This window comes from Lactuca serriola, chromosome 4, assembly GCF_051521515.1.
Source record: "Lactuca serriola cultivar US96UC23 chromosome 4, Lser_US96UC23_V15, whole genome shotgun sequence".
Lineage (NCBI taxonomy): Eukaryota > Viridiplantae > Streptophyta > Magnoliopsida > Asterales > Asteraceae > Lactuca > Lactuca serriola.
The window spans coordinates 252,604,230-252,617,935 of NC_136411.1; positions in this window are offsets into that span (position 1 = coordinate 252,604,230).

The following is a 13,706-nucleotide window of genomic DNA, read 5'->3' on the forward strand; positions in this document are numbered from 1 at the left end:
TGGAATATGATTTTAGTCTGCATATCTTTTTGTTTCTTTGTCACTTGAAATCTTTTTCCAAAGCCTACTTGTCACTGACTACAGTAGTCAAACAGGAAATTTCATTTACATTTAATCATACTTATTTTTAGTTGTGATATGTTACGAAATTTGTTATCCACCCACGAAACCAATTAAAAGAAGCCCTTTGATACTCCTCTATGAGTATTCGATTGTAATTCATGTGAAACCACACAAGCTGTTCGAAATCTCTCTTGATGTAGAATGAAGTGATATTTGCCTAGGATCTTACTTCTTTATGTTGATTTTTAATTGAAATCATAGAACCAAATATTTTTTTATTTGCTTCTTATATTCCTTTTGGCAAACTTTGCACTCACGAAATCCTTGAGGTTCTGAGTCATACCAACTCAGGCTGATGATTTCGCAAGTCCGGAAAATGACTTGAATTTTCAACCCAAAACTGAAAGACCCTATCCTCCATGTCGAAGGGTTACTGACGGTTCTTATTCAATTGGGGTAAGAGAACAGACGGTTGATGTGACGATTTGGTTTTTGTGCGATTTTCAAGGCAATAAGTGATCATCACTTTTCCGATTTGACTATTTTTACAGCTATAGGTCTGGTTTTCATGGAACCACGTGTCTTTCATTTGAAGATTAACCGCTTCAAATACAAAGTTGGGGTTTATGTATATTAAGGGTTTTGGGGATTCCATTCGAAATTTACGCAATTTAAAAGTTACCCCAAATTTATTTGCCCTTTTTCCTCTTTGTTCTCTCAAACAGATTTCAAACCCTAACAATGGCGGCAACTCATCCTCAAGTTGATCCATCTCAAACCACTAATTAATGATACCACTTCTCAACCACCCATGAAGATTCAGAGTACAAATTTACGAGTTCAAACTGATATTTCTCAGTATCCTAAAGGTTTGTAAATGTTTATCTTGGTGTAGAATAACTTGGTTCTATCCATGACCATGTTTTCTTTCTTTTCTGAACTGTTGTCTTGGTTATCTCTTGCTGGATCAACTATGGTTTACAGCTAGATAGTCAAAGTGTTTGCTTTCCAGTTGATAAATGACATGACATTCAAGTTATCTAAGAAGTTGTATGCTCAATTCCTGAATATTCCCATTATCGAGCCTTTCAATTCGGTTTCGAATGAACAAGTAGTGCACATATTCAATGAAATGGGTCATCAACTAGTTTTCACAAAGATCAGTGAATTTAAGAAGTCTTCTCTACCTTGCCTATGGAGTTTCTTGTTTGGCATTTTCCTTAGGTGTTTAACTTGAAGAACTGTTGGTTTGGATAAGTCGAAATTAGAGATTTATGCTATGGTTGCTGGTCTCTATTATGATATAAAAGTCAATTATGCTACACAATTGTAGGAGGAGTTTGTTAAAAGCATTGGAAAAACAAATGTGGTTAGTGATATTTTGTGTGCTCGTTACTGGTGTCTTATCTTATAGTTTTTTTTTATGAAAAAAGGGGATTCAGGTTCCAAATGATGAGCAAGTAGCATAATTTTCTTTATATCAATTTCCGAAGACGGTGGAAGAGCATCCTGATATGTTTCCAACAGTTGCACGTATTCCGGATGCCATGCTTTGGAACGTGGATCCCTCTCATCCATTGTTGGTGGCTTATTAACAAACTATTAATCCGTTGGTTGAAACTGGAGTCTTGTTGTCTAAAGATGTTGGTGGTCCTTCGAAGAAGAAAAGAGGATCAAAGAAAGGTGCTAAGGTTAGTATTTCGAAAACTAGCCCTAAACATGTTGAGAATGTTGAAAATACAACTCCAAAGAAAGTTGTTAAGTCTAATACACCTCCAAAGAAGGTTGTTACACCTATTATGGAAGAAACTTCTACAATGGAAAAGGAGACTATTCCTTCGAAATCTGGTATCATGAAAAGACTGAAGAAAATGGCTCGCATACCACCACACTCACCAGAAAGATCAAGCAGTTTTTCTCCAAAAGGTGTTTTGAAGATTACTCGCAAACCACAAATTAATCAAAATGACTTAGTTATTCGTGAAATTCCAACACATGTGTCACTAGTTTCTAAAAAGCAAATAGTTGAATATATGGCGAAGAATATCTCTATGAAGAAAAAGAAAGCAAAGGTTGTTGAAGAGTAAATGGAGGAACTTGTACCTGAATTGACAATTAATGATTTTGATATGAGTATTCCGTTACTAGTGAGGTGCTCTCCAATCAAATCGAATGCCTAGGAGAGTGGAAGTCCTGGTGGCACTATGAAAGCATTTACTATGGAAACAACCACTAATCAAGGTGATTCGCATATTTCCACTCCTGCATAGACTGTTGTCACACTAGTCAAAGTTTTGAATACCGAGTCATTTAATGAGGAGGTTCGAACATTAGACATCAGTGCGGACATATCTAATATGGACGTAAATGTCAACATGGGTGATGGAGTGTCGAATTAACAAGCCCAAGGTACATCTTCTCTTATCATTTCATCATCTTTCGACACATCAAACAGTGACACTACCACTTCTTTATGGGATCATTTGCTGAAATATAGTTTGATCCAGAAGAGGAAAATATTCCTGATCATATGCTGATGTCTGGGAAGCAGTTTAAGATTCTCAACAGGAAACTCAATTCGTTATTACAGCTTCAAGTGGATGCAGGGGGTCGAAACTATGTATCTGGTATCGAAGTAAATGTAATGTTAAAGACTCAAGAGCTTCGGTTAAGGAATGAGTTGGAGCAGCTGGATAGGAACAATGAGAATCGTGTAAAATCCCAGTCTTTAACTTTTAATGAGGCACTCAAAGATTTGAAGTCAATTGCTCGGGAAAGGCATGTTCTGTTTGTGAAGGATGTGAAAATAGTTCGTGAAAATGCTAATATGAAGATTGAAGAGCTATGTGTGGATATGAAAAAGGAGATTCCAACTTTGGATCGCAATTATTCTTCTCTTCATAACAAGGTTGATATAATTGCTGATGTTGTAACCAAAGTTGTTGAATGGTACAATTCTTTGATTCCCAAGGTTGACAAGAAAGTTGAGGTTGATGCTCAGAGTTTCGAGAAGGTTGATAAAGTGTTGGCATAACTGAAAGACCTAGTTTCGAAAACAGTTCTTCTTCAACATCCTTACTTACTCAATATTTCTTGAATAAAAAATTTAGTTTTTTTGAGTCCACTATTCAAAAGGAATTGCCCCACTTGCGAAATTTGTCAATCTTATGCCAACAGATGCCCCACCTGTTGATACAGGGGTGCAAGGGGGAGAAAGAAAAGGTGTTTGCATGAGTTCAAGAGCAGACAAGGGAGAAGGATATTCAGAGAAAACTAATAATGATGCGAAGATTGTGGGGACAGTAAAGTCTACTCAAATTACTTCTTCCTTGCCTAATAGTTATGATCCAATAATTTCGACAACAAAACCTACAACAAGGGCTGTGACGAAAGGAGTTTTTATTGGAGGGTCAAGTTCTTCTTCTAAACGAGCTCCACCAAAGGTAAAAAAGGTTGATAAAAGTGAGGGAAAAGGCATCCTTCGTCAAAGAGTAAACGATCCTCCTGGTTTGGAAAAAGGAGATCCTGCTAAACATTACTGCTATGAGAATATCGAAGCCTTGGTTGTTACTAAAGAGATGCATGATTTTGAAAAAGTCCCAAAGAATAGTTTTGCCATGGAAAACACATATTTTAATCAATTGGATTTCCCAGTTAACAAAATGATGTTCTTATCTTCACAATATTAAATTGTAGATAAGTTTCGTAAAGAAGAATTAAAAAGAATGAAGTTTCGGTTTCATGCAGTGCTGGGAAAGAAAGAAGATGAAATATGGTCTTTAGTCAAAATTGTTCGGGTTCTTAATATCTCCGAGGATGTTTTGTTTGAAGGAGTATTGCAGAATTATCGATTTCACGTTGTTAGAGCAAGTAATGTGGCATTCAACTTTCCAGTGGCAGACTTTCCCTTGATGAATCTTCATGACTTGATTTATGTGGCTATATATTTGAAGGGGATTGATGTTTCGAAGCTCCAACTAACCAACAAAGAAGATTTTTTGATTAGATTTTCTCACATCAAGTTATTCATAGACAACTATTAAGAATATCTTGCATTAACTAAAGTTGAGCTAGCTTTGACAGTGGGTAAACAAATCATAGTGTCTCAATCGTTGTTAAAGAGTAAAGCAGATTTGAAGCCTTATGTTGATGGGGAAAGATATACTACTTCTCATTATATGAATTTAAATTTTTGTTTGAATAGATGCAAGAAGAAAAAAGATGATCACAAGGCTGAGAGAAGATTATCAATTGGAATTCTGAGATTAGAAGGGTGATTCATCAAGTAGGCCAGATGCTTTTGACTTAGATTCGACACTTCTCACAAAGGTGGAGAATGTAGAGTTCAAAAATATTGTGAGGTTTCGAAGTGTGTCTTAGTTAGTTTTTGTGTCGAAGCGTGTTTGTAAGATTGTTTATTCTAAGGGCATTATGTTTTGAAACTTAAGTGTTTTTAGTCCCTTGTAATTATTGTATGCTTTCTTGATCCCTATATATATATATATATATATATATATATATATATATATATATATATATATATACTAGAAAGTCTAAGGCCCGTGCTAAGCACGGACTACAAAAGGCAATTTGGGTATTTCTTTTACCTTTGTCTAAAATATATTCTACAAATAACCAAAGAAGTAAAAGTACAATGCTATAAATGAGTGGATTTTCAAGAAATAAATGAAAATCCATTGCCATTTCTTGATATACCGTCTTTGATTTCTGACTTAGGGCTTTAGGCAGTTTTCCTTGGTTGCTCATTGATCTATATTGATATGTACACTACTTCGTTTGACGTGACCTAAAAAATTAAGCATGAATTAGAAGGATTTAGGACTTTAAAAACTTTTTTTTATGTTTCAAGCGTTTGTCTATATATACTTGTTGAATTCAAATAGGTAGTTAACGTGTTATTTAATTGAACGAAAGTACATTGCTATTACGCACTTGTTGAATTCAAATAGGTAGTTAACGTGTTATTTAATCGAACGAAAGTACATTGATATTATGGACAAGGGAATGCAAGTACTTTGTTGTTAGTAACATATGGATTAAAGGTTCAGTGTTGTAATAGAAAAAAAACTGAAAGCATTCTTCGTGTGATGACTTGTTAGGCAAGTTTGGATGATGTATGTCGAATTCATCACTAAAAAACACAGCCCTTACCTCAGATTATGTTTCCAACAAAACATAGATCTACCATACACCCGAGTATACACAAAAATATGCTACAACTTAAATAGATCTTTCATTTCATAATTACAAACAAAATAGTTACACAAAGAAGTTTTTTTTACTAACTCCTATGTCTCTAAAAAACTCAAAAATAAATAAATGAATATGTTACTGAGGAAACATAATCTGGTAGGTAGCGATAAGATATTAAATGAGATTGTACATACATAACCAAACTGGTAGCAAGTTTTGCTCACATTTTAATGATTCAAGTGGTTAAACAGTTTATTCTTGTAATTAAATTTAATGTCATTCAAAGAATCTTTAGTTAAATCACTCACATGAAAAGCACTAAGCAAACCAATTTGTAAGAAAAATAGACTCTCTTGACGTCATTTTAAAACACAAAACAAATATTGATAACCAAATCTAATTATACCGTTTATATAAAATACCTTGTTAATCAGAAATTACAAAAACACAAAATACATATTTAAGTGACAAACAATTACAACTAAAAACAACTACAAAATACCAAGCAACAAAACATAGTTAAATACGAAAATTAGCAAAAGGCCTTTGGTATAGTGATAGGTAGTAACTCTCTCATTTGAGGGGTCATGAGTTCAAGTCTCCCGTGAGAGATAGGTGGTAATAGTTAGAAGTAGATTAGTTTGCGGTTTAAAAAAAAAAACACAACAAACATAAATTAAACATTGAAAATTGTCTAAACAGAGGTTTTCTTTTGGATATTTTCTAGCTTTAAAGGACCTTTCAATAGCTACTTTTTACAATAAATTTGCATGTTCTTAATAATATAACTTGCAAGAACCAAAAGCATCTTGTCAGCCACATTGTATGGAAGCCAATACATCAATGAAGTCACATTTCAAAATAGGATTTTCTCACAACTTCCCTTGGTAGTATAGAGTTAATCTGTTGACCATAATCAACAAATACCAAGTATATAAGAAAAAAGCTTAAAGAAAATGAATAATAATATTTGATTCACATCAAAATGAAACTGACCGAGCTTCAAATCGCCATTACACATAAGCATCGTCGTGGCAAAGATCAAGAGAAACTTCCATGCATAAATTCCAACAGAATCAACAACCCTTCAAACTCTATTAACCACTTTCTCAACCTCCTCCTCTGTTTCCATCACAAGCCACCGTCCTAACAAGCCACTTATCAATAATTTCCACATTTAAAAAATAGGCTTTTGTTAAACAGGCCATAGGCATCCAACAAATGCTTCGATTTATGTACAAATCAAAAAGTGTCTCACTTCTACATTTGCAATCTTTGTTGTTACTTTATTAATAGAATTAAATCAATTATTCATGGCCGTATGTTTTCTCATTTTAATGAATATAGTGATAACTATATATATTTAGCAAAACAAACTTCAATTTCCATAGTTTACATAAAACCTTATCTTCAGTCCATCAAAAAAATTTACGGAAAATAATTTTTATACATTTCATTTTACAAATACCAAAATATATAATCAGTTCATAACTTCTTGACACCAAACCAAAGAAATTATATAGAATTTTACTAATCGTATTATAATTATAAATCATATGAAAAGATGCTTTGAAATGTCAATTCAAAAAACTCGTTCTTCGTCTTGCTAAACTTTTAGTTATCCAAAACCTTATTCAATATTTTAAAAACTCCCAAACAGAATGACAAACTGAAATTAACTTAATATATATAATATATCACAAAATACTAAAGATACGCCTTCAAAGAAATGGAAGATGAAAAACTAAATATTAGCCTTCTTGAACAAAATTTTTGTTATTGAAATTATGAAGCACCAAATTTAGAAAAGAAATTAAGAATTTAAGCAAGTTCGATTTAAGGCCTTAGATAATTCTCAACGACCAAAAGCAAGAAATAAAAAAGCATACTCACATAACTTACGATCTGGAGGCGATAGACCAGAATATTTATCACTTCCCTATTTGAAACCCTATCGCCACAATAATTGAAATTTGGATGAGTTTATCAAATCAAAAACCCAGCAAAGCTAGGGTTTCAAAACAACAGTAAAATTAAATTTAAAGATTAAGAATAGAGTGAATTTTTACTTGACAGTCGATTCCTTCAGTCATTTTAATAAATCAAACAAAACGTAGTAATTATTTGGGTAACGAAAAAAACCTTAGAGACCATGTAATCCAAAGAAAATTCTTCGTCTTCGGGCCAGAACTACTCTCGCTTTAGAGCATTCCGCTAAGACCCTAAAAAAACAATAACGATAATAAAATCGATGAAAAAAAGATAATGCGTATGTCAAACTAAAAAACAATTGAAACAGACAGTTCTTGAATGGAGATAAAAGGGTATATATACCCTTTGTCTTCAAGAGGCGTATGAGAGATCGTGTTGATTCGATACACCGTTTTCAGGAAGTTGTGGAAAAAAAAAGTGTCGATTCACTCCTCCAATTTGATTGGCGTCGTTCCAATGTTGGATGGCAAGGCGGCATTGGAATTGTACAAAAGGGTTGTAGGTGGCACCAGAACGTTGCGTCACTCCGAATGTAGGATACGTGGCGTGGTTGGAACCCTATGAATCACATATAGACGTCAGGATAATAAAAGGCCTTTTATATATAATAATGATATATATATATATATATATATATATATATATATATATATATATATATATATATATATATATATATGGTATGAGTACTAGAGTTATAGAGTGACTTCATATTTCACTTTCTATTCTATGAAACATTCTCTGTACTTCAGAAAGCTTAATCGAGCCAAACAAACATTATTTAGATTTTATGTTCATCATTCTTTTATAACTTTGATCTCGTAATTCTTACTTGATTAAATCCCAACTACATATCCCGCTTCATGCAGGACCACCAATAATAAGGGCGAAGATCCCGATATATCTTCGTCATCCCGAGATGAATGGAGAATCTCGAATTGTGAGCCTCCTCCATCAAAACTTTGTACACACCGCCCTAATAAGGAACCTAGACCCTTCGATGCAAGGTCAACAATCCCTGGCTATTATAATCGAAGGAAGCCACCTGACCTACAATCCACTCAAATTTTTGGTGCTCCTCCTTCATACCCTCAACATGAGCCTCCCGAATCCATTCCAACAACCAAGTAATCACTGTCATCCTCAAACATATATCCTTGATCGGAGGCGCAACTGCCTTGCGGCAGAGGGCATCGTCCACGACATTGACCTTCCCTGGGTGGTAGAGGATCTCACAATCCTAATCCTTTAGCACATCTAACCAACGACGCTGCCTCATATTCAGATTCGGCTGGTCAATCAAATACCTCAGGCTCTTGTGATCCTTTTATATGGTACAACTTATCCCATATAGGTAGTGCCGCCAAATATTAAGGGTGAAAACGAAGGCTCCTAACTCCAAATTGTGTGTCGGGTACTTCGTCTCATGAGGATTTAGCTGCTTCGAAGCGTACGCAATCACGCGACCTGCTGCGTTAAAATTGCACCGATACCCGAGATCGAAGTATCATAGAAGACTACAAAATCATCGACACCCTCCGGCAAGGTCAGAATCGGTGCCTCGCAAAATCGCTGTCTAAGATTCTCAAAAGCTTCCTGCTGCTCAGGCCCCCAGCGAAATGTCATCGACTTATTGGTCAGTCGGGTCAGTGGAACATCAATCTTGGAGAAATCCTAGACGAATCTCTGATAATAACCCGCCAAACAAAGAAAACTCCAAAATCTCATATGGAGACCTTGGAACCTCCCACTGCATCACGGACTCTATCTTGGCCGGATCGACCAAAATACCCTTTTGGTTGACAAGGTGCCCCAGAAACTGCACCTCGCGCAACCAGAACTCACACTTGGAGAACTTTGCGAAAAGTCTCTCCCTCCTCAATTTCTCCAGCACCACCTTCAGACGCTCCTTGTGCTGCTCCTGCGTCTTGGAATAGACGAAGATATCATTGATAAAGACTATCACAGACCATTCTTGCATCGATCTGCACACGCGGTTCATGAGATCGACGAATGCGGCAGGAGCATTGTGAGCACAAACGACATCACCATGAACTTGTAATGACCATAGCGAGTCTAAACGGTTGTCTTCTGTCACAACTAGAAATTTTGTGTCTTGTAATCACTATACTCAAGTAAAATGTTGAACCAAAAACTTAAGAGCATGTATGATGCTTACTTTATGACATCAAAAATTGCAATCTAATACACCATACAAGCACTACAAATAGTCAACAAGCAATTGGAAACCCTAGAAGTTCTTGTTTAGGTCCATTTTGGACTAGGACTTCCTTATTGGACTCAATGGACCAATAAGCTTCCAATTTGACTATCATGGGTTTAGAACCTTTTAATGGGCTCTAATTAAACCTACTTTCATTTATTCCAACAATTTGGGCCACATTAGGCCTAAAATGGAATAAATCAACTTCATGAAACATTATGGGCCATAATTAACTTAAACTAGCCCAACAAAGTATAAAAAAATCACACTTATATCTTATAATCATCCAAACTAACTCTAATATTGGGCTTAGGGGCATTAAAGCCCAAAACTTTCCTTTCCTTTTAAAATTTCGGCCCAAAAGCCCAAGACCAAAGATGAAGAGTTGACTTCATCATGACACCTCATTATTACCTCTTGGTTCTCCATGCAACATGTCTCATACTTCCATGCATACATCACCTCAAGGTCTCTTCTTCTTCCTCTCTCTCATTCTCGGCCGAACACACACACATACACTCACAAAATTCATTTCATCCTCCCTAAGTTGTGAAGAACATCTCCTCCTTCCCTCTCCTAAAATTTTTGAGGTTTAAGTGCATTCCAAGGAGATTTTTCACAAAAATCACCATCCAAGGTAAGGTTATACTAAATTCTATGATCTAGGTTCCTTGATCTATCTAAAATCTCTTCTTAACTCTCATGAAATCATAAACTTGTGTCTTAGAACCCCTCAAACTCGAGATCTTCAAGAAAAGGGTGCTAAGGCCAAATATCACTTCATTTCTTCCATCTTTTCTCAAAAAACTGAAACCACGCCCTAAGGTGAGCTTCATACTCCCTAATTTTCTGTTTTATAAGTTTTGTGGGGGGGGATACAAGTGAAAGTGTAGATCTATATGTATTTGTATGCTTTGTATGATTTCTATGCTTATATGTGTGTTTTTGTGTGATTATGATGTTGGATCTAGTCATAAGCCCCTAAAAATCGAGATATACTTTATGTTAAATGATACTAGCATCAATTATACTTCTACATACAAAGTATTCCAAGAAAAATAGCTAAGTGGCTTAATAACATCTTCTTTGGGCTAAAAACTCATTTTTGGACACAAAATGTTAAAAATATAAAGTTAAAGGGCCCAAAATGACTTATTACGAATTCTGATGGGTGAGATGAGTCAAAACAGTTTCAATAAAGTATTTTCTGGAAATATACTCTTTTGGAGGATTAAAAATATAAATTTCAAGCTTAATGGGCTAAAAATGACATTTTCGGCCCAATAGGGCCCAATATGCGAAATTTTCCAATTTGAGGGGCTGAAACTGTGCTTTTCCGTAAAACAGTGGACTACTAGTGTTCCAAGTCCTTTTCAAAGGTTAAAAATGCTTTTCATAATTAAAAAGGACCAAAGTTGCAAAAAAATTTCCAATTTGGGCCAAAAGTGTAAAATTTGCGAAAATGAAGGTTCCAGCCGAAAAAGTTTCATTTTGAGGGACTAAAACTGTTTTTCAAAAAGCTTTGAGCTGAAAAATACTTTTTCTACAAGTTTTGATACTAAAGTGTTAAGAATAATGACTTAAGGACTAAAATATAAATTATTTATATAAGGTCCAAAAGTGTAAATTCATCTAGAAAGAAGGGTCTGAAAAATGTAAAAGATTAATGTCTTAAGCTATGAACCCGAACCGATGAAACGCTAGTAACTCGACTATCAGTAGATTTCAATACACCTATAATACCAAAAATCGTTATTGAACGAATTGATTCGGTCTCGAATCAACAACAAATCCGAAACTACTAACACTACGACACTCAATACACACATGGAACTCTCGGAAACTCTATACACTCGTGGGAATACGCTAGACGTCGACGCTCCGTCCTTGGGCCCAAAAGTTTCAAATCCTTCTTGTTGGGGCTAGCTAGCCCAATTACATGATCTTTAGGCCCAAAGGAAATTTACTTACATGTAGTTGGGTCTAATACGACTTAATTTCGTGTAAAAGGACTTTCAATGGCAAACGTGCTGCTTGTCCCCAATGGTCCTTCGGTACTGCTAGCAAAGTCGAGCACTCAATATTGCGAGTTGGGCTAAGGGCCCTTCCCATTCTCTATGGCCTTGAACGACGTAGGGAAATACCGGGGATTTCGCACCTTCTTTTTCCCCTCGGTCGTGGGGCTACATGAGTCCGAGGGGGGGGGGTGGGTTACGTGAATAAGTGCAAGCGACGCCTAAGGGATCGTTTGTACGGTTGTCAACTGGTCGTTTTCATTAATGTACGTTACAACAATTCACCATCTACTATTAATCCAACGTCTCCGGAGCTCAACGAATACCTCTATTGTAACGAAATAACAACACATAAACTAATTAAAGCAAAGTGATAGGAAAACGTCGGGTTTTCCTAGGGTTTTTGACTAATACACCTACGAACTACATACCGAGTTTTACAAATCGTATGCTTACATCTATAGAAAACAAACAAGCATACTTACGGATCTTCACACTTTTTACACTATACTATTTTCAGAAAATATCGGATTTTCTGGTGGTTTTCAAAACATTACAACACATTGGATTTCAAACATTACTTATGAACTCACCAACATTTCATATGTTGACGTTTTTCAAAATACTTGTATTCTCAGGTAACAGGTAAAGTGAAGGAAGAATTGTACTCTATGATGTTTTGTGGTTGTTTAATTAACAATGAACAATTTATTTTTGGGCATGTAATATTTTGGAACAATGTAATGGATGTAAACACTATCAGTTGTAATATTCAAATGCTTGGTGATGAATGATGTTATGTTTCATGTATATTCATTGTGATGGTATTCAATTGAGTCACAACAGCCCTCGGACGTTTCCGCCGTCTGGTTTGGGGGTGTGACATCTTCTTCACATCGTCGTCCCTGACTCGCATGTGGTGGGAACCCTATCACAGATCAATCTTGTAGAACCAAGACACACCCTATAACTAGTCAAAAAAATCGTAAATCGTCGGGAGGGAATAATGTTTCTTCAATGTGACCTGTCCTTCTTCTTCACAAACAGAATCGGGGCTCCCTATGGCGAATTACACGGTCTGATAAATCCCTTGTCTAACAACTCCTGCACCTATTTAGACAACTTATACATCTCAGGAGGAGGCTACCGATATGGTTCCTTGGCTATCGGAGTCACACCAGGGATTAGGTCAATCCTGAACTCCACCTTCCTCTCCAGAGGTACCCCAGTAAAATCTTCCGGAAACACGTCTGGATACTCTGGTATGATCGGTACATTATGCATGGTCGCGTTACCCTTCTCCCGGGTATCCATAACATAGGCGACATACCTTGCCCAACTCTGTTGAAGGTAGCACCTCACCCTCGCTGTTGAACACAAAGTCAGCCTGCACTACGGCCTCTCGCCCTGAATCACCAACCCTCCCCTGCTTGGGGTCCGAACCCGAACTAGCCGATGCTTGTAGTCGATCGCCGCCCCATTAGGGCTCAACCAGTCCATGCCCACGATGACCTTACTCCCTTGCAGGGGAATAAGGACTAAGCCCACGGAATACTGCTCATCGAACAATTGAAGAGTATACCCCCGATGAACCCTCGCAACTCGAGCGGTCCTATCATCCACAGTCTCAACATCAAAGAGGACAATCCAGCTCCTTCAGAGCCCCAACAAACCGCTTGCTAGGTGTGAGCGATACAAAAGATCAGGTAGCCCCTAAATCCAATATTACCATAGAAGATATATTGTTCACATGGAACAATCTTCTAATAGAACTCATAAACATAAGCGACAAAACAATATAAATAAGGAGAAAATGAGAAGATACATACCCGTCACAACATCGGGAGCTGCACGCACCTCCTCTGTCGTCAGCTGGAATGCCCTGATCTTCGCCACTAGCGCATCTGCCCCGATCTGACGGTCGTCGGTAATCCTCAACGTCGCAGGAGCGGGTGTTGACACCGGTCCTATCGCAGCCAAACTCGGACAATGGCCTTCTTTTAGCCCCTCTGATTGCACTGAAAACAAATCATATCAGATACCGGAGTGACGATGGTGGTAGCAGTACAATCCATGTTGACATGTACAGTTCGGCCGCACTTTAAGCAGCCAGAACCAACCACCCTGCAAGATCCATCGTGCGTCCTACCACACTTTCCGCAGCTGCCTCGGCCCTGTTGAACCTTCCCTCGGGAATC